Raw genomic sequence first — 21,805 nt, 5'->3', positions numbered from 1 at the left:
TTTTTTTTTTTTTGGATTTTAAAGGGAAGTCTGTAGGCTCAAGATATCAGGCCACAAATGCCTAATGAGAAACAAGGGGACAGGGCAGGAGAGAGGGTTTGTCTTGCTATCATTCACCAACTTTCTGCTGCTCCCATTGCCAGCTTTTCCTACCATCTCCTTCCAACATGCCAAGGGACTGAGGATAAATGGTCTCTCTGTCTGATCCTATGTTAGAGTGAATGAGTAGGGTGAAGAGAAGATGGAAGAAGATGAAAGAGAAGAGGCAATAACCAGGGGCAAGGGAAAGAGGCCTAGATTTGGGGTGAGAAGATCTCATTTCCTTAAGTGACCTTAGACAAGTCACTTAACCTGAGTTTACTCATTTATCCTGAGAGGGTTGGACTAGGCTCCCTCTAAGGTTTCTTTTTAGCCTAAATCTATATTTCTATGAAGGTGAAGAAATTCATTGGGGCAGTGAGAGGGGGCACTTTGGAATACTCTCCATTGGTTTAGAAGGGAAGAAGGAAACTAAAAGCTTTAAAAGATAAACTTGATGAAACTTAATTACTGACCCCTGACCTCAAGCGCAAGTGAGAAATAACATAAGATAAGGCAGTTTGGGAAGTTTGGTTCAAGTCAACAGGCTACTGAGGGTATAATGAATAGTTATTAAAAATACTAAGCATAACATTCAAAATTATTAAATGTATACAAAGCAGTTAAATATAAGATAATTTGGGAGAGAGGTCACTAGCAGTTGAGGGAATCAGAAAAAGGAAAGAAAGACAGGAATAAACATTTATACAGTGCTTACTATGCACCAGGCACTGTGCTAAGCGCTTTTATAAATGTTATCCTGTTTAATCCTCAGGGCAACACTGCAAAGTAGGTGCTGTTATTATCTCCCTTTTACAGTTAAGGAAACTGAGGCAAACAGAAGTTAAGTGACTTGCTCAGGGTCACACAGCTAAGATGTATGCAAAGCTGGAATTGAATTCAGGTCTTCTTGATTCCACATCTAGCACTCTATCCGCTGCCTCTTCATGCAAAAGTTGGCGATTAAGCTGTGCCTTAAAGGAAGAGAGAACCCTAAGAGGTAGAGGTGGGGAGGACTCCTTCTGGTTCCTTGGAACTAGCATTCTAAGTATGCATAATGGTCAGTGCAAAAGCATGGAGATGGGAGACAGAGTGTTTTTTATGAGGAACAAGGAGAAGCCAGTTTGACTGGATTAAAGAGCACAGGAGAGGAAGTAATTTCTAATGAGGAAAGATAGGAAGGGGCCAGTATGTGCAGGGCTTTAAAATCTCCATTTTTATATATTTCATCCTACAGGCAATAGGAAGCCCCTAGCGTTGTTTTAATAGAAGGATCAGGATCAGATCTGTTTAAGGAAAATTATTTTGGTGACAATATAGGATAGTAGAACGAGAAGAGACTGGAGGCAGTTAGCAATTAGGAAGGTGTTAAAATAATCTAAGTGAGATGTGCTGATGGCTTGAATTAAGATGGAAAGAGGAAGAGAAAGGGTAGGATGTGAGAGATATCTTGAAGGCAGAAATAACAAAATTTGGCAACTGATTAGATATATGAGGTGAGGGAGTGAGGAAGCTGGTAGGATGCTGAGGCTATGAACCTGACACTGGAAGGCGAGTGGTGCCTTCTGCAGGAAAAGAGGAGTTTGGGAAAGAGGAGAGTTTACAAGGGAAAGTCATGATTTTGGCTTGGAACAAATGGAGCTTCAGGTGTATCTGAGGACATCCATTTTGAAGTGTGCAACAGGTAACTGGTGTTGTAAGACTGAAAAACCCAGGGGAAAGACTAAAGCTGGATATATAAATTTTGGGAGTTATCTGCATAAATAGGAGTTGAAGAGATAGAGTAGTGAGGGGGAAGAGAAGAAGGCCCAGAATAGTACCTTGGGAAACGTTAATGGTTAGGGGGCTTGATATGGATAATGAGACAAAAAGGAGACATAGAGTGGTCAAACAAGTTGGAGGTAAACCAAGAAAGGTGCCCCCAAAACCCGGAGAGGAATCTGGGAGTAAAAGGTAGTGAATAGCATTAAATGTAGCAAATATTTTGAGAGGCATGAGAACTGAGACAAGACCACCAGCTATGGCAATGAAGAGATCATTAGTCATTTCAGAGAGAATATTTGAGTGATGAAGTCTGACAGCAGACTGCATAGGCTGAGGAGTGAGAGGAGAAAGTGAAACATTGAGAGTGGGCAGCTTTTTTTTTTAAAGGACTTTGACTAAAGAAAGGCAGAGAGATAAAGGACAATAGTTTGATGGTCTAGTGAAGGCTTTTTTTTTAATGAAAGGGAAGACTTGAGCATATATGAAGGCAGTAGGGAAGGAACTAGTTGATAGGGAGAGGTTGGAAATTCAAGAGAGGAGAGGATGTTTGAAGATTTAACTTGCTAGAGAAGATGAGAAGGGACAGAATCAGGTGTACATGGCAAGAAGGACTACCTCTGTCGGAGACTGGGAGAAAAGAGGAGATCACAGGGGATGATATCAAGGGGTTTTGAGATGAAGGGAATGGGAAAGGTGGGAGCTCATGCCAAATGGTCTCAATTCCTTCAGTGATGTAAGAGGAAGGGTCATTAGCTGAGAGAGAGGGAGCCAGGGGAATATATGGGGTTTGAGGAAGGAAGAGAAAGTTTGGAATAACTTCTGTGGGGAATGAGATAGAAAACCAATTACAGAGAAATAAAAGGATGTGGCAGATAGAGAGCTGGCCTCCAAGCCAAGAAGACCTGCCTCTGACACATCCTTGTGTGATCCTAGACAAAACTCCTAAACTTTTGATGTTTTGGGCAACTCTTCACTATAAATGGCAGAGAAGATGCTGACCTCCATTGGCTGAGGGAGCTTCCTCACCCGCGGGTCCACTATACTGGCAAAATTACAGTTCCCTTTGTCTACAGAGCACCAAGCTGAAGTCCTGGAGGTGACAGCTGGACAATGATTCATTGACCATAAGGTGTTCTAAGAGCCTACAGAGCTAGACTTTCTTCCATCCTAACTCCCCGTCTTTCTACTTAACCTTGGTCCACTTTATACTTCTCCTCACCTGTGGGGACCCAAATTTGAGGGAGAAGTCTTGATTTTTTGTGTGAGAAAGATGCAATATGTCTGGGAAAATATGGGTAGAACCAGAACTATGCTAACATGGAATTGTTATTGCTGTTTTCCAAATGAAGAGAGGGCTCTAATGAGTAATGCTGCTCTCCTAACCTGCTTTGCCACAATTATTGATTCTCACTGACGAGGAAGACCTGGGGGGTCTGATCTGATGATAATAACTAGCTAGCATTAATATGACATTTTTTAAAGTTTGCAAAATGCCGTACATCATATTATCTCATTTGATCCTCACAACCACCCTGTGAAGTAGGTGCTGCTATTCATCCCCATTTTATAGATGAGGAAACTGAGAACAAGAGAGATTAAGTGGTGATTGGCTAGAAGACCCTTTGTAGACAGTTCAGATTCTCAGGGCAGTCCTGGTTAAGAAAAGCAATAAAAGTATCAAGGCTATCAAAACAATATGCTTTATGACTCCATGAGCTGTAGAAGTGGACATTGAACTAACTTGTCATCTAACGATTTCTGAAGGACTTTATCACCTCTGTCTTTCTAGTCAGGCAATGCCACGTCATGTGGGCAGGACATCAGGCCTTATTTGATGTGCTAGTACTGGAGGCTTATGGGAAAAGAGATGAATGAATGAGTGAAGCCTTATTGCAGACAAATCCTGTACTCACAAGGCTAAAAGTAGCCTTCCTTGAAAGGCCATTGAGTATATCTCTTTGCCTCTTGGCAAAAAGTACTCTCAAATCATTCCAAGGAAAACAAAACAGAACAAAACGAGAAACTATTAGTTCTCATGACCTCTCTGAGTAATAGAATGCCATGGCTAATTACTCTTACCATCAGGCAGTATGTCCTTGAGACTAGCCCATCTCTTCTTCTTTATTTTAAAAAAAAATTAGTTATTTTATTTGTTTTTAGTTTTCAACATTCACTTCTATAAGTTTTAAATGTACTCCCCCTCCCCAAGATGGTATGCAATCTGATACAGGCTCTACAGATACATTCCTATTAAGCATATTTTCACATTAGTCATGTTGTATAGAAGGCTTAGAACAAATGGGAAAAAACCACAAGATAGAACATAAGACAAAACAGAACAAAAAAAAGAAAATAGTCTGCTTCGATCTGCATTCAGACTCCACATTTCTTTTTCTGGATGTGGATGTCATTTTCTACCATGAGTCTTTCAGAATTGTTTTAGGTCCTTGCATTGCAGAGAAGGGTGAAGTCTATCAGTCATTTCACACTGTTAGCCCATCTCTTCTGTTGCACATGGGCTTGTTCTCTATGGGTCTATGCTCTGTGAATGCACTGAGGAGTTAATTTTCATCACTTATGGATGGGGCCCCACTTGTTTCCTTTGAGGGCTTTGCACACAGCTGGCTGCTGTTTGCCTCACACATCCTGCTTCCTCTGTTCCCACAAACACACGATTTAGAATAAACATCCTTCCAACAGGGTGATCTTTGCTATTTCCTCCATCCCTTGAAAGCAAGAGATTTTTAAAAATGAAGCAATTTTTGAGTCATCAAAATGCCAAAATCACAAAGGATTATTAAATGCTTTGAACAGCAAGTGGGAGTTTCTATCTATGTTTATCTATGTAAGTTAAGGTGGTGTGGGATAGTAAGCCGAAAACTAAGGGTGAAGGTATCTGGAAAAGGTGACAGCTTAGGTAAGCACACAAGTTAGGAATTCCAAAGCTGAGCTCTAATCCTAACTGTGTTCATAATTGATAACCTCAAGCTAGTCAAATGACTACTGGGAACCTCACTTTTCTCATCTTTAAAATATGGAAAATGATGAATTTCAAGATCCTTTCTTGGAGAAGGTAAAATGTAAATTTCACTTTCAGACAACTTTAATTTTCTTTCTTCTTTTTTTTTTTTTTTAGAATTGTAGAAGCAATTCTTTTTTTTTTTACTTGTTTACTTTGTTTATTTTTAGTTTTCAACATTCATTTCCACAAGATTTTGAGTTACAAATTTTTTCCCCCATCTTTCCCCTACCCCCACCCCAAAATAGCAATGCTACTAAATATCCCTTCCCCCAATCCGCTCTCTCTTATCTCCCCCATACCCCTTCTGACTTTCTAGTAGGGCAAGACGGATTTCTATACCCCAGTTCTGTATATCTTATTTGCCAGTTGCATGTAAATATATATATATATATATATATATATATACACACACACATTTATGCATATATATATTTTAACATTTGATTTTAAAACTTTGATTTCCAGATTATTTTCCTTCTTCCCTCATCACCCACCACTACTGGGAGGAAAAGCGATTCAATATAGGTTATACATGTGTAGTTATGCAAAACATTTCCAGTTCAATCTTAATAAGTTCCTTATGGTTTCTTTTCCCTGTTAATAGTTCAATTTTAATAAGTTCCTTATGATTTCTTTTCCCTGTTCACCTTCTCATGCTTCTCTTGCTTCTTGTATTTGAAAATTTTCTGATCTACTCTGTTTTTTTCATCAAGAATGTTTTAATGTCCTCTATTTCATTGAATGACCATATTTTCCCCTGAAACATGATGCTCAGTTTTGCTGGGTAGGTGATTCTTGGTTTTAATCCTAGCTCCTTTGACCTCCAGAATATCATATCCCAAGCCCTTTAATCCCTTCATGTAAAAGCTGCTAGATTCTGTGTTATCCTGATTGTGTTCCCACAATACTCAAATTGTTTCTTCTTGGCAGCTTGTAATATTTTCTCCTTGATCTGGAAACTCTGGAACCTGGCTATAATATTCCTAGGAGTTTTCTTTTTGGGATCTTTTTCAGGAGATGATTGGTGGATTCTTTCAACCTCTCTTTTGCTCTCTGATTTTAAAACATCAGGGAAATTTTCCTTGAGAATTTCTTGAAGGATCATTTTTAGCTTATTTTTTTGATCATGGCTTTTAGGTAGCCCAATAATTTTAAAATTATTTCTCCTAGATCTATTTTCCAGGTCAGTGGTTTTTCCAATGAGATATTTCACATTGCTTTCTATTTTTCATTTGTTTAGATCTGTTTTATAGTATCTTGATTTCTCATAAAGTCATTAGCTTCCATTTGCTCCAATCTAATTTTGAAGGAATTATTCTCTTCAGCGAGTTTTTGAAATTCTTTTTCCATCTGGCAAATTTGGCTTTTTAAGGCATTCTTCTCCTCATTGGCTTTTTGGGCCTCTTTTGGCATTTGAGTTAGTCTGTTTTTTAAGGTATTATTTTCTTCAGTTAGGTTGCTAATTTTCTTTTCATGATTTTCTTGCATCATTCTCATTTCTCTTCCCAGTTTTTCCTCTACTTCTCTTATTTGATTTTCAAAATCCTTCTTGAACTGCTCCATGGCCTGTAACCAATTCATATTTTTCTTGGAACCTTTTGATGCAGGAGTTCTGATTTCATTGTCTTCCTCCTGTTCCATGCTTTGATCTTTTTTGTCCCCAAAAAAGGATTCTATGGTCTGTTTGTGCTTCCTCTGCTTACTCATATTGCCAGTCAGTTACTTGACTTTTGAGCTCTTTGCTACGGTAGAACTCTGCTTCCAGAGAAGAGAGCTTTGTCCCAAATTACTAGGGTTTTCACAAATGTTGTCAGAGGTCTGAGGAGGGCTCCCTCTCTACAGATACCACACTGGCAAACTAGTGTTCTCACCCTAGGACCACCACACAAGAAAGTGACCCAGATTCAAGCAGGTCAAAGCAAGAGCAATTACCCTCTGAATGGTTGCTTGGTCCCTCTATGATCTGTAGGCCAGGAGCTCCTGAGGCAGCCACAGGCAGGCACTGCAGCCATTGTGCCTCCATCACCTCTCACCCTGGGGGCAGGGGCCGGACTGTGCCCTTCCTTTCCAACAGAGTTCCCAACTGACCTTTTACTTTCTTTTTAGTGTTTATGGGTTGAAAAATCTGGAAACTGCCACAGCTGCTCATGATTCACTCTCCTGAAGTCTTCTCTGGCTGCCCTGCCTCCCTGGGGCCAAAACCACATGTCTCACACAGGACTGCGCTTGGCTCCCAGCATGCTGCAATGAATCCTTTCTGTCAGTCTGCTGGGCTGCCCTCAGCAGGAGATTTGTTTCTCCCTGTAACCTTTTGGGTTTTGTAGCTCTAAAATTTGTTTAGAGTCATATTTTATAGTATTTGAGGTGGTTGTGGGGGGAGGTCACAGAATTTCCTGCTTCTCCTCTGCAATCTTGGCTTCACCTAGCGACTTCAATTTTCAATTTCAATAATTTTTCAAGAATTCTCTCTTTGAATATAGGATGTCATGTAAGTCTGGATGGAGAAGGTGCCATCTAACCCTGCAACAGAGTACCTGAAGTTACTGGTCCATCCTTGCTAAGATGTTGAAGAGCATTTACTAAGCACCAGTTATGTTCCAGGCAATACTCTAAGGACTGGGGATCCAAAGAAAGGAAAACCTAAAACAAACAAAAAATCCAACCCCCAAACTCCAACCCAAATTAAAAATCCCTTCTCACTGGGAGCTCACAGTCTAAAAAGGGAGACAACATGCACACAGCTAGGAATAAATAACAAACATGCTCTGACTTATTCTGTCAGAGATCATCTGAGATGGAAGGCTCTAAAGTTAAGAAGGCTTGGGGGAGGCTCCTACCAAAAGATGTAACTTTCACAGAAACTTGAAGGAAAGCAAGGAAGTCAGCAGGTAGAGATGAGGAGAAAAAAGACAGGGAGAAACAAAAAAGAAAATATTGTCACTCATTTGGCAGAAAATAGTTAATTATCTTGTATGAATGTGAAAAGTAGTTGATCCCAAGATTAGTCCAATCTCTGTCATTTCTAGGATCTATACCAGGTGGTAGAAGGGGAATTGTGTTGCCCATGGCAGTTTTCAAGAGGTACAAAATATCCAAAGCTAATCACATAGATGCAGATTATTTTATGTATACTGTTTTATTCATATGCCTTTACTTTTTTTTTATGATTTCATCCATGTAAGGACCTCTCCTGAGAAAATTCTACCAGCATAGATTGGCACCATCTCCAAATTTAGGATTGTAGAGAGCTGCCTGAGGAAGTAATAGATGTTAAGCGACTGGCCACGGTCACATAGTCAGTATGTGTTAAAGATGTCAGTGTCTATAAGCTTATCAAAATTTTTCATTATCATCACTATTAATAATTTTAGCTAATAATAGCAATAAGTGGGGCAGTTAGGTGGCACAATGGACAGAGCACCAGGACTGAAGTAAGAAAGACTCATCTTCCTGAGTTCAAATCTGACCTCGGATACTTGCTAGCTGTGTGACCCTGGACAAGTCACTTAAACTTGTTTGCCTCAGTTTACTCATCTGTAAAAATTAGCTAGAGAATGAAAAGGTAAACCATGCTAGTATATTTGCCAAGAAAATCCCAAATGAGATCACAAAGAGTGGTCACTAATGAAACACCTGAACAACAACAAAAGCAATAAATAACAATAATGAACATTTCTATGGTGCTATTAATTTGCAAAACACTTTACAGAATTATCTGGTTTGATACTCTGAAATTCTCTGTGAGATAAGTACTACTGATGTTAGGAAGGAAGCAAGCATTTGTTCAGTACATACTGTGTACTAGTGCTTTACAAATATGATCTCATTTGGCTCTCACAACAACCCTAAGTGGTAGCTGCTGTTATTATCCCTATTTTTACAGGCAAGGAAACTGAGAAAAATAGCACTTAAGTGACTTGTTCAGAGTCACACAGCTAGTAAGTGTCTGAGGCAAGATTTGAACTTGGCTTTTCCTGACTCCAGTCCCAGCATTCTGTGCACTGTATCACCCATCTGCTCCTAGCAAAACTAATATTTGGAAAGTGCTTAGCACAGTACCGGGTACAGAGTGAGTCCTTAATACATATCTGCTCTCTTTCCTTTCTCTAATATTTCAGGACCTTCACAGGTACACTGTGAAACAGACTGCCTGACTATGGATGGAGCTGGCTGAGTGAAGGAGCCTGGATTATTTAGGATCCTAGGTTTAGAGCTGGAAAGAATCTTACAGGTCATCTGATCCAGAAGTGCCAGGCCACTCCGGGCTATGGCCCAAACCAGATTAAAATGCAGTGAGGAAATACTCAACAAAATAAACAAAAAATACAATTAACTACAGATAAGATTACATTTAAAAAACTAAATTAATCTGTGGCCTGCGGAGATCTTCATGTATGGATCAGGAGCCTCATTTTGATTTGAAGTGGACATCATTGATCTTGTCCCCTTCTTTCTTCCTCCTCCTCCCATTTTATAGATGAGGAAACTGAGAGGTTCTCTGACTTGCCTGAGGCCACCAAGTAGGAAGCAGAAGAGCTGCAAGGCAACATGGAAGGTTGTCACAGATACCAAGTACCTTCCTAGTTCCACACTCAAATATGGGGTTTTGGCTTTAAATGTGTTCTCACAAATGTTCTGTATGATTGCATATGTATAACAGATTGCATACTGTCTCAGGGAGGGATAGAATTTGGAATTCAAAACTTTAAAAAAATGTTAAAAGTTGTTTTTACATGTAAAAAATATATGAAATATGCACATTGCAAAGAAAAACGTGTTCTTACAGACTTGAAAACAGACCAAAGGGATAGTGTAGTATGTTTGGCAACCCTACTCAAGCATCAATTCTGTTTAAGTGTGACTAGGCTTAAAATGATTTATCATCAGCATATTAGTTATCATTATTCCATGCCAATAATGATAATAATTATATATCTGCATCCGTATCTATCTTATTGTTGTTTAATTGTTTTCAGTCCTGTCTGACTCTTTGTGACCCCCTTTGGGGTTTTCTTGGCAAAGATCCTGGAGTGGTTTGCCTTCTCCAGCTCATTTTACAGATGAGGAAACTAGGGCAAACAGGGTGAAGTGACTTGCCCAGGTTTATGTGACTAGTAAGTGTCTGAGACTGGATTAGAACTCAGGTCTTCCAAACTCCAGGTCTGGCACTCTACATACTGCATCACATAGCTGCCAAATCTATCTGTATCTGTCTATATCTACATAAAGAAGTCATAGGTTCAATAACATCTGTTATACCTGGATTAAGAAAGGTAGTATGTCATACTGAATGGAACGCTGGGCTTGGAGACAAAAACATTTGGGTTCAAACATTGCCCCTGACATTTAACAGTTATGTGATCATGGGCAAGTCACTTAACTGCTCTGAGTCTCAGGCAAGGACCAAAGACTTATCTATTCAATTATAAACAGATTGATAGGGAGATAGAGAGTTATAGATGTTATATATAGAAATTGATAGGGAGGATAGACAGGGTTGGAGGTAGGTCCTGAATCCTACCCATATAATTGGGTCCAGATTCTGTTTGCCTCAGTATTTATTGATCCCTTCTCTTCCCCTTGCCCCCCAGGAGGGAAGGAAGATAAAGACAAAGTCTTTTGAGTCAAGGTAGTTGCAAGTAATTGGCAAAGAGGCTTCTGCCTCTAAATAAACAATTTGCATCTAAATGAACAATAAGCATTTCATTCAAAGGATCATAGGATTTAGAACTGGAAAGGACGGTAGCCATTATTTAGCCTAATTCACTTATTTTACAGTGCAGGAAACTGAAGTCCAAAGAGGCTTGTCGCTGATCACATCTTAACAGAGTAGGAATTTGAATACAACTCCTCTTACCTCAAATTTAGCACTCTTTTTACAATCAGCTGGATATTTGTTCTGTGTAATGTCAGCCACTCTGATATTTGGAAATGCTCAGATAATGGACTAACTCTTCTAATTTTTACCTGAATAATGTAGATACAGTTTATAATTATATAGATATAATATAGATATAGTTTATAATTATATAGACATAATGTAGATATAGTTTATAATTATATAGATATAATGTAGATATAGCTTATAATTATAATGTGGAGATAGTTTTGATTTCCATTGTAAATATATAATTTTGGAAAAGTGGACCAATTTTGATTAATTACAGTTAATAAGCTCTTGCCAGTTTTAGACAGAAAGAAGAAAAATATTATGGTTCTAAAATGTTGATGTTTAAAGAAAGGCAAGAAAATGAGATCACTCAATCACATGGTAATATATCTATAGCAGGTAGAATTGAGGAACTTTCCATCTAAGATGCCTATGTTTCTTCTCTTTTTTGTACTCCTTGCTGAAATGTGGGACCATGGCACTTGGAGCTGAAGTGATTGGTTTGTTTGAGGTTTTTAATATTTCATTTTAATAATTGATATTTTTTTCAAAGGGGCTTAAACCCATTGTGGAGCAAGGAAAGTTGATTTGGAGACCAGTTGACATAAGCTCTAAGGAAAGAGATTATCTGAGTTGAAAGGTTCAAATGTTATCCCCAGTTTTCTGCTGTGCTTAACTCAAAGGCAAGTAGACATTGTTTTGCCCAATATTAGCATTTGTTAACCTCTTGCACTCATAGACCAAACTTCTTTCTCATGTCAAGATAGAGGCAGGTCATAGCAAGATGCAAGGGAAAAAAGCATGTTGGTTTTGGAGTCAGAGGTCTGGTACTAAAATCTTGGCTCTGTTATTTAATAATAACAATGGACAGCATTTTTATAGTGCCTTAAGGTTTGCTTTAGCAGGGCAACTAGGTGGCATAGTAAATAGAGTGTTGGACCAGAAGTCAGGAAGATTTATCTTCCTGAGTTCAAATCTGGCCTCATACACTTACTACCTGTGTGACCCTGGGCAAGTCACTGTTTGCCTCAGTTTCCTCATCTGTAAAATGAGTAGAGAAGGAAATGGCAAACCACTCCAATATTTTTGCCAAAAAATCCCAAATGGGGTCACAAAGGGTCAGACATGACTGAAATGACTGGACAATAACAAAAGATTTGCAAAATAACTTGTTATTTCATCATATTTTCACAATATCTCTGTAAAGTAGGTTTAATTATGATCCCAATTTTACCTATGAGGAAACTGAGGCTTACAGAGTTATGACTTGCCCACGATCACACAGCTCACGTGATCACAGGTGTCTGAGGAAGGATTTGAATTCAGTTTTCTAGACTTCAAGTATGACATTCTGTGCACTATGCTGCCTAACTAGCACTTACTACCTTTGTACCCCTGTTCAAATCATTCTACCTTACTAGGCCTCAGTTTCCTCATCTGTAAAATGGAAAGATTGAACCAAACAACCTCTAAGCCTTGTTTTAGTTCTAACTCTGACTTTATGATCTTAAAGTCATATCTTGAAACTTCTTTGTCATATCAGATAATGATCAATAGAGTTTCAATGAAAAATTACAATTTAGGAACAGCATTCTTAAATCATAATAATATCTATAGAGGAAAATGCAGGTACCAATCCACCTCTCACACTTCCTCCATGAGGTAAGTCATTCATCCCCCTGGTGCCCCAGACAACTCCCTAAGGTTTCGAGCCACAGAGTAAGTGATGATAGGCATTGGAAGGAAGTCCAGTCTTTACCAGAAACTCCTCATGCAAAGGAAATGGTAGATTTAATTTAAAAAAAAAGGGGGGCTCATACTAGACAGGTATGAGAAAGGACTCTGGTTACTGTTTTCTCTCTATCCAGCAATGCTAAGATTGCAGAGGTAACTCCCATGTCATGGTCCTGGATTGTAAAAAGATTTCTCCAGACATTTCAGTAGAGATCTCAATTTTCAGACCATCTGGATGACCCTGGGTCCAAGACACCCATATCAGATTTCTGGCATCTACTTGTTTTCCTCCAGAACCTTCCTAACAGAATGTTTCCTTTCCTCCCATTCTCAGCCTCCTTCTAGTGCCTATACCTTGCTACTCCATCCATCTTCTCTTCTTGTTCCTTCTAATAACCTCAAACAGAACTCCAATGATAGGATTGTAAGGAATCCCAAGACTCGAGTTTGAGGAATAGCGATCTAGATCAAATCTCAGTCTATCACCATATCTTTGTGGATCACCATGCATGTTCTGCTCTCCCAACTGTGGGTACATACATTCCCAAAGCTCCAGCCCGTCTTCTCTTCTCTCTAGGCCCTCTCTCATCAGGTTCTAAGGTGCAGCTCGTTGGAGATGACTCTGACTCTAAGATCTAGCCCTGGTCTTTCTCTTTAGCTTGGATTTCTGTATCATCAACGGCCTTTTGGGGACTTCAAACTGGATGTCCCATAGTTATCTCAAACTCAACATGTCCAAAACAGAAGTCACTCTCTTTCCCACAAAATGTTGCTTGTCTAAGGTTAGGGCCTTGTGGCAGTTAGGTATTGCAGTGGATAGAATGCCTGGCTTGGAGTCAGGAAGACCAGAGTTCAAATCTGCTCTCAGATACTTACTAGCTATGTGACCCTAATTAAGTCACTTAATCTCTGTCTGCCTTAGTTTACTCAACTGTAAAATGTGGCTAATAATAGCATCTACCTCAAAGGGTTTTTAGGAGATCAAATGAGATAGAATTTTTTAAGTGCTTAGCATATTCCCTGGTATATAGTAGGCACTATATAAATGCTTCCACCCCCTCATCCTCCCCATCTCCTCTTCCTTTCCTCCTCTTCCTCTTTCTTCTTCTTTTTCTTGTTCTTCTTTTGTTCTTGTTCTTGTTTTTCTACTTCTTATCATTTAATGTCTACTATGGGCCAGGCAATGTACTAGTAACCACTGGAAATACAAAAAGAGCCAAAAGACAGTCCCTGCCCTCAAGGAACTTCCAGTCTAATTGGGAGACAATATGCAAATAAATATGTACAAAGGAAGATATATGTGGGGATAAACAGGTGATAATTAAAAGAGGGAAAGTCTTAGAATTAAGAGGGATTGGGGGAGGCTTCCCATAGAAGGTGAGATTTTAGTTAGGGTTTAAAGGAAGTCTGGGAGGTCAGTAGTCAGAGTGGAGGAGGGAGAGCATCCCAGGTATGGTAGACAAGGAAAATGCCTGGAACCAAGAGATAAAGTTTCTTGTTCATGGAATAGCCAGGAGGTCAGTATCACTGGGTCGATGAGTATGTATCAGGGAGAAAGGTGTAATAAATAGCTGGTGGTAAGTGGTGTGTTGGCCTGGTTCTGGGAAAGATAAAGTGGGAGCTCACTTATCAGAGCCTGGGGTCCCAGGGCCATAGTCTGAGTTCCAGTAAGAGTATGAAAATCAGTGGGCAAAGATTCATCAGCTATGTCACAAAAGGGATTATCAAAAAATCTCTTCCCAAGTCCAGATTAGCCCATTAGTTTTGAAGTCTTGAAGGTACTTCTTTGGTTCTATAATCAACATAGCCAAAGTATATAATATCTATTAAATACTAGAGAAGGGAGAAAGCATTTATTAAGTACCTACTATGTTCCAGGTACTGTTCTACGTACTTGCAAAATATTATCTCATTTGAGCTTCACAACAACCCCATGAGGCAGGTGCTTTCATCATCCTTGTTTTACCTTTGAGGAAACTAAGGAAGACAGAGGTTCACTGATTTGCCTAGGGACATATGGCTAGTAAATATCAGAGGCTAGGTTTGAACTCATCATCCTGACTCTAGGTCTAGGTTTAGTTCTCTGTACTGAATGCTTAGTGTACCACACTACTAGCCCAAATACCATCTCTATGTTCACCTCTATATCATGGCAGACTGGCCACGGAGACCAATATTTGTAAATATGCCCTGAATACACCTGTGCAATTCTTTACTTGGGAGAACCTGGGGAACCTGCTTCTGGGATAGTTTTGATGGCCATGTAATGGAAGCACTTTGTAGAGATTTGATTCTCTAGCAGACATTACGTAGCTAGTTCCAGTCTGCTAAGGTGAATGGGAGCTTCTTTGGCTCTGGCTACATGTCTTGAACTGGGAGTGAATTCAACAGGCCCCAGTCAACTAGACCCTTGACATCTTTTCTTTGTGTCTATATATCTTCTTCCTGGCTGATGGTGCGGAGAGAAGAGAGACCATACCATGACGCCAATAACATGGTCCATAAATAGAGGTCTTTGTTCCTTCTGCCTAATTTTTGTTTTTTTTTGTTTCAGATGAAGTCAGTGGTTGTGACCTCGTGAGTTAGGAAAGACTGGAGTTCCAGGCATAAGAGTCTGGTAGTCAAATCCCATGCCAGATTTTTCAGCCACTACAGTATCAGTGCCATGAGGATTTTGGAACCTTCGGGACCCAACCCAGCAGAAACTGAGATGAACACTCATTTGGAAATTATGGCACATTTGGATCTGAACTTTTTGGGACTGATTCTCTGTGGAAGCTTCTGTGAGTCTGAGTCCACTTTACCCAGAGATTGCTGTTGTTAGGGAAGAATGTGCTCTTGGGGTACTGCGAGGGAATGTCTATACTGATCTTGCCACATCTTTAAATTAAATATCTCTTACTAAAAGCTAACTGATGATAATTAGGTAAATGGAACAGGATCACAGGCCACTGGAGGTTAACAGTAGGGGAACCTAACCAGAATGGGGCTCGAGCTGATAGTGTTATGAGTCACCCCAAATTTTTAGGGGTACCTCTAGAATTCTGAGTAATAGTTAGATGGCATAGTGGATAGACCATCTGACCTGGAGTCAGGAAGAACTGAGTTCAAATCTGGCCTCAGACACTTACTAGCAGTGCAACACTGGGCAAATGACTTCATCTCTGTTCACCTCTGTTTCCTCATCTGTAAAATGGGGATGATAATAGCACCTACCTTCCAGGGTTGTTGTGAGAACCAAATGACATAAAATTACAGAAACCTCAGTATAGTAGCTGGCATAGAAAATGCACCATATAAAACATTAGCTAATATTATGATTGAGAGGGCAGTATGTGCAGCCAGCTTTGCTTAGGTAGCAAGGCCAGAGAAGAGAGAACAAGAGTTAATGAATCCCTAGTGATTACACTTAATTAACCCCATTTGTGCATAATTCAGTTGGTGTTGAGTGCTCCATCTACTGATGTAGACAACAACTCATCCATAACTTAATAGATGGGCTTTTATGGTCACCATAGCCACGAAGTTCATTACTTTGCCACCAACCTATTGGCTCTTATAAAGTCCTGGCTCCTTCTGATCCTGTGACACCCTGTCTACATTTTCTTATCCTGATTGCACTTTCACTTATTACACCCTCCTCCCCTCCCCCCTCCCCCCATCACTGGTCATTAAGTAGGAGTCAGTATACTCTTCATTTCCCATTGTCATTTATCAATTCACCTTCCCTCACTACTCATTAAATCTAGTGGCTCCCTATTACTTTCAGGATCAAATATAAAATCTTCTAGATCTTAAAAGACCTTCATAACCAAGCCCCTTTCTATTTTTCAAGTTTTTTTGAACTTTACTTCTCTCCATATACATTATGACCTAGGGACACTGGCTTTACTATTCCCTGGATGTGACTCTCTGTTTTATAGACTTTGTCTGGAATTCTTTTCCTCTTCATCTCTACTCCTGGTTTCCTTCAAGACTCAGCTCAAATCCCACCTTCCACAAAAAGTCTTTCCTTGTCTCTGTCCCTCCTCCCCACTCCCCACTCCTCACACTGCTAGCTAGTTCTTGCCCTCTGAGATTGTTCTCTATGTCCCTCTATCTCTCTTTACATGCACATAGTTGTTTGCTTGTTTTCTCCCCAACTATAACGTAAGATCCTTGAAGGCAAAGACCCTCCTTTTAAACCTTTCTTTGTATTGGCAGTGCTTAGCATAGTAGGTGCTTAATAAATCCTTGTGACTGTTTTGAGTGACCTAGAGATGAGCCTCTCTGAATTTATCCCTGCTGGTTCTTAGACATGCAAGACAGGCAGTTGGACTGATCCACATCCTTATACTATAAGGATAGTGTATAAGGATAGTGCGACTTTCAGGAAGTAAAGGATGGATTAGATGATCTCTAAAGTCTCTGTCAGTTAGAATAGTCTATATATCTTCAAGATCTTTGGATGGATGCATGCTTGCCTACTGGTTGGATAACCTCCCCGCCAAAGACAATTAGCAGAGATGAGGGTCAAAGGAGAAATTGAGGGTGGCATAGGTAAAAACCATTTCTTTCTCTGATTGTCTCCTCATTCTGTTGGATGGGTACTTCCCATGTAGTGTGTTCCCATGGACAACACAGGACACCACCACCACAAAACCTGCTGAATACACATTAATGGTTGTTCCATTTGTTTTTCTCCTACACCACCATGTAATGTTGTATTAGTGCCTGGCAACTCATAAGAGTTGGCAAATAACTCACTGCGATTTTCATAATCTAGTTACATTGCATAACTGTTGTACCGGTAATGGAGTCACAAACAAATTATCCAATGCTCCGTGAGCAGAGCACCTGCTCCTTTCAGAGAAATAAACCACCTTTTGTTACCTTTAGCATTAAGGGAGCCCCAGTAGCATACCAGGCTCCCTAGGGGACACTGGAAAAGCAGACTTTCAACTCCTTGCCTTATTGACTCCTAGTTAAGGCAGGCTCTGTGCATTGTAAGCTCCATGAGGGTAGGTACCTTTTTGTTATTTGTTCTACATCCCTAGTGCCTGGCACACAGAAGGCACTTAATAAATGATTATTGATTGATTAAAATGAATTGATATAAGGGTAGCTAGGTGGTGCAGTGAATAGAACACTGCCCTGGAGTCAGGAGGACCTGAGTTCGAATCTGACCTCAGACACTAAACACTTATTAGCCATGTGACCTTGGGAAAGTCACTTAACCCCAATTGCCCTGCCTTCCCCCCTCCAAAAAAAAAATAAAATGAATTGGTATAAAGGATGAGTGACATCATAGCCAAACTGAACTTGAAATGGGAACCATTTCTAAGCCTTACATAAGAAATGAATGGTGATGAGTAGTCACAGGAATCATATCTGTTCCACCATCTTGGCTGATGACCATCCCTTCTGGACCCCTCTTTCAGGAAATCCTCAGCTAATGCACTTTATTTCATTCCCTATACCCTAGCCATCTCCTCCTAAATATCCTTGCCTCCCCCACCCCAAATTTACTCTTCTTTTTCTAATTCTAGAACCATGAATCATGATCATCAAATCAACCCTGTCATGAATCCGGAATGGAGTGTGTCAGTCTAGTTCCCCTGTTAACCTGCTTATAATCCCCACAACTGTCTGGACCAAAGTACTCCTCCTTGGCCACCACTTCCTCTTGTGTGTTGTCTCCCTCCTTATAATGTAACATACTGGAGGGCACGAATTGTCTTTGCTTTTGTGTTTGCATTTCCAGAGCTTAACACAGTGCTTGGAACATAATAAGATGTTAATTAATGCTTTTTCATCCATCCATCCATCCATCCACCCATTCATTCATCCATTCATGGCTCATACATCCATTCATTCATTCAAATTCAATCAGCAAGAATTGAAATGTTCCATAGTTGTTCTGAATATAGTGTTACAAAGTTGGACCAAATACAGTGAATTAGAACCAGTCAGAATGAACACAACTTGGAAATCAGTATGAATCCTTAGCTGCAGCAGTGAGTAGAAATTAAATTAAAGGTACATCTCCTGAGATCATGGTTTTTGAAAGCCAAGAGCTTGAACTTCAGGCACTGAGAAAAGAGAAATAGAGGCAGGCATAAGGAATTAGGAGATATGGAAAGGGAGCCTAGAGAAAGATGACATTGTTGCCCATTTATCTCCATCAAAGCATTCTAAAGACATAGCTTACTGAACCTCCTGATAACTGCAAAGCATTGTTGGGAATCTCTTTGTAGCAAAGGATAAAGTGAGGATTGGAGAGGATAAAGATCACAATACAAGGCCAGTGGAGAAAGGTTAACTGGAAAGCCTGAAGGAGAGAAGGCTAGAATGGTTTAGGTCCTGGTAGGTCAAACCATGGTGCTGAAATCCAGAACCACATATCTTCACTTCTCTAGGATATGGAGAATTCTACTGGATGAGAAACATATTACAAGGGAGAAAATAAATCAAGATTATTCTTAAAGTTTAACAGAAGTGAGGGTAATTTTTTTCTCCATGAAGTGTTTCACTCATGACTGCTTCTGTATTTTCTTTGATGGTACGTCTTCACTTCCTGGTCCTGATATTGATCAAGGACATTTCTTAGCCCTAACATTCATTGTTCATGATATTTCAAGGACTTGAGATTTTACAGATGTGTTTTCTGGACTGGATCTGACTCAGGCCTGTCCCTTGGTTTGATATAAAAGCAAAATGAGACATGCATAGGTCATTCAACAGTAAACAAAAGGTTTACTTAGACGTAGGAAGAGAAGATTATTCAGCAAAAATAGGCATCAGGACACCTTGAGCTGATTCAGCCGATCGAAGTTCCCTTACCTGAGTTGCCTGCCAACCATTATAATGTGCCTAGAATTTCTTGTGGCTATTTTGTGTGCAGCTGACCAGGAAGTAATGTCTACCTAGTCTCAAGGATGGTTTCTAAAAGGCTAACCACTTATCAGCTGGTGGCCAGTATTATGGTGATAAGTCCCACTTATCTGGAGTTAGGATAATTCTTGAATGAGAGGTATGCAGGCCATCCCTGTGCTTGAGGTCTTTCCAATATGGTAGTGCCTTCAAGAGCTTGTACTATGCTGGCATAGCCTTTGAGAACTCAGGGTGATGTCTATGCCATGATGAGAAGTAGAGAACATGAAGAAAGAATGGTTTAAAATATTAATGTGTTTTGGAGCAAAGCATTAACAGCATTCTTGCTTTGTCTTTTCTCAGTCTTCATCCCTCTTTAAAAAAAATTCTTAAAATAGTATTTTATTTTTTCCCCAATTACAAGTCAAGATAATTCTTAACATTCATTTTTACAAAATTTTGAATTCCAATATTTCTTCCCTCCCTCCTCTCATATCTTCCTAAAATGGTAGGCAATTTGATATAGGTTATACATGTGCTATCATGTAAAACACATTTCCATATTAATCACAGTAATGAAAGAAGAAACAGACCAAAAGTATGCTGAGATCTGTATTCAGAGTCCATCAGTTCTTTATCTGGATGTGAACAGCATTTTCCTTCATGAGTTCTTTGTACTTGTCTTAGATTATTGTGTTGCTGAAAAGAACTGAATCATTCATAGCTGATCATCACACAATGTTTCTGATACTGTGTACAATCTTTTCCTGGTTTGCTCATTTCACTTTGCATCAGTTCCTACAAGTCTTTCCAAGTTTTTCTGAAATCTGTTCATTATTTCTTAATGCACAATAGTATTTCATTATATTCATATACTACAGCTTGTTCATTCAATCCCTAATTTATGGACATCCCTACATTTTCCAATATTTTGCCACCACAAAAAGGGCTACTATAAATATTTTTGCACATGTAGGTCCTTTTCCCTTTTTTATGATCTCTTTGGGATACCGACCTAGTAATGGAATTGCTGGATCAAAAGGTGTGCACAGTTTGGTTGCCTTTGGGCATAGTTCCAAATTGTACTCCAGAATGGTTGGATCAGTTCACAACTCCATCAACAATGCATTAGTGTCCCAATTTCCCTATATCCTCTCCAATGTTTTTTGTTTTCTTTTTTTGTCATATTAACCAATCTGATAGGTATGAGGTGGTAACTCAGGGTTATTTCAATTTGCATTTCTCTAATCAAAAGTCTTTTAGAGCACTTCTTCATATGCTTATACATAGCTTTTATTTCTTCATCTGAAAACTGCTTCTTAATATCTTTTGATCATTTATCAATTGGAGAGTATCTTGTATTCTTATAAATTTGACCAAGTTCTCTATATATTTGAGAAGTGAGGCCTTTATCAGAGACACTTGCTGTAAAGATTATTTCCTAGCTTTCTGCTTCCTTCTAATCTTGGTTGCATTGGTTTTGTTTGTACAAAAGCTTTTTATTTTAATACAATAAAAATTATCTATTTTACATTTCATGATGCTCTCTATTTCTTGTTTGGTCATGAATTCTTCCCTTCCCCATAAATCTGACAGGTACACTATTCCTTCAGTCTTCTAATTTGCTTATTATGTCATCCTTTATGTCTAAATCATGCACCCATTTTGACCTTATCTTGATATATAATGTGAGATGTTGGTCTATATTTAGTTTGTGTCTTGTTTTCCAGTTTTCCCCATAGTTTTTGTAAAATAGTGAGTTCTTATCCCAAAGACTAGGATCTTTGGGTCTATCAAGCACTAGGTTATTATAGTAATTGACTTCTATGTTTTGTGTACCTAACCTATTTCATTGATCTAGCACTCTATTTCTTAGTACCAAGTAGTTTTGATGATTGCTGTTTTATAATACAGTTTTACATCTGGCATGGCTAGGCCACCTTCTCTTGCATTTCTTTTCATTAATTCACTTGAGATTCTGAACCTTTTGTTTTTTTAGATGAATTTTGTTATTGTTTTTTTTCCCTAGATCTATAAAATAATTTTTTTAGTAGTTTGATTAATATGGTGCTGAATAAGTAAGTTAGTTTAGGCAGAATTGTCATTTTTATTATATTGACTTGGCCTACACACGAGCAATTGATATTTTTCTAATTGTTTAGATCTGACTTTATTTGTGTGAAAAGCGTTTTGTAATTGTGTTCATATAGTTACTGGATTTGTCTCAGCAGGGAGACTCAAAAGTACTGTATTTTGCTTACAGTTATTTTAAATGAAATTTCTCTTTCTATCTCTTGCTGCTGAGCTTTGTTGGTCATATAAAGAAATGCTAATGATGTATGTGGGTTTATCTTATATTCTGCAACTTTGCTAAAGTTGCTACTTATTTCAAATAGTTTTTTAATTGATTCTCTAGGGTTCTTTTTTTTTTTTTTTTTTTTTTTTTTTTTTTTTTTTTTCTTTTT

The sequence above is a fragment of the Petaurus breviceps genome, unplaced genomic scaffold (assembly GCF_028583685.1).
Source record: "Petaurus breviceps papuanus isolate PSGF00001 unplaced genomic scaffold, PetGlider_PUasm1.0 91133, whole genome shotgun sequence".
NCBI classification, from domain to species: domain Eukaryota; kingdom Metazoa; phylum Chordata; class Mammalia; order Diprotodontia; family Petauridae; genus Petaurus; species Petaurus breviceps.
Note: the sequence above shows the minus strand (reverse complement) of the source record.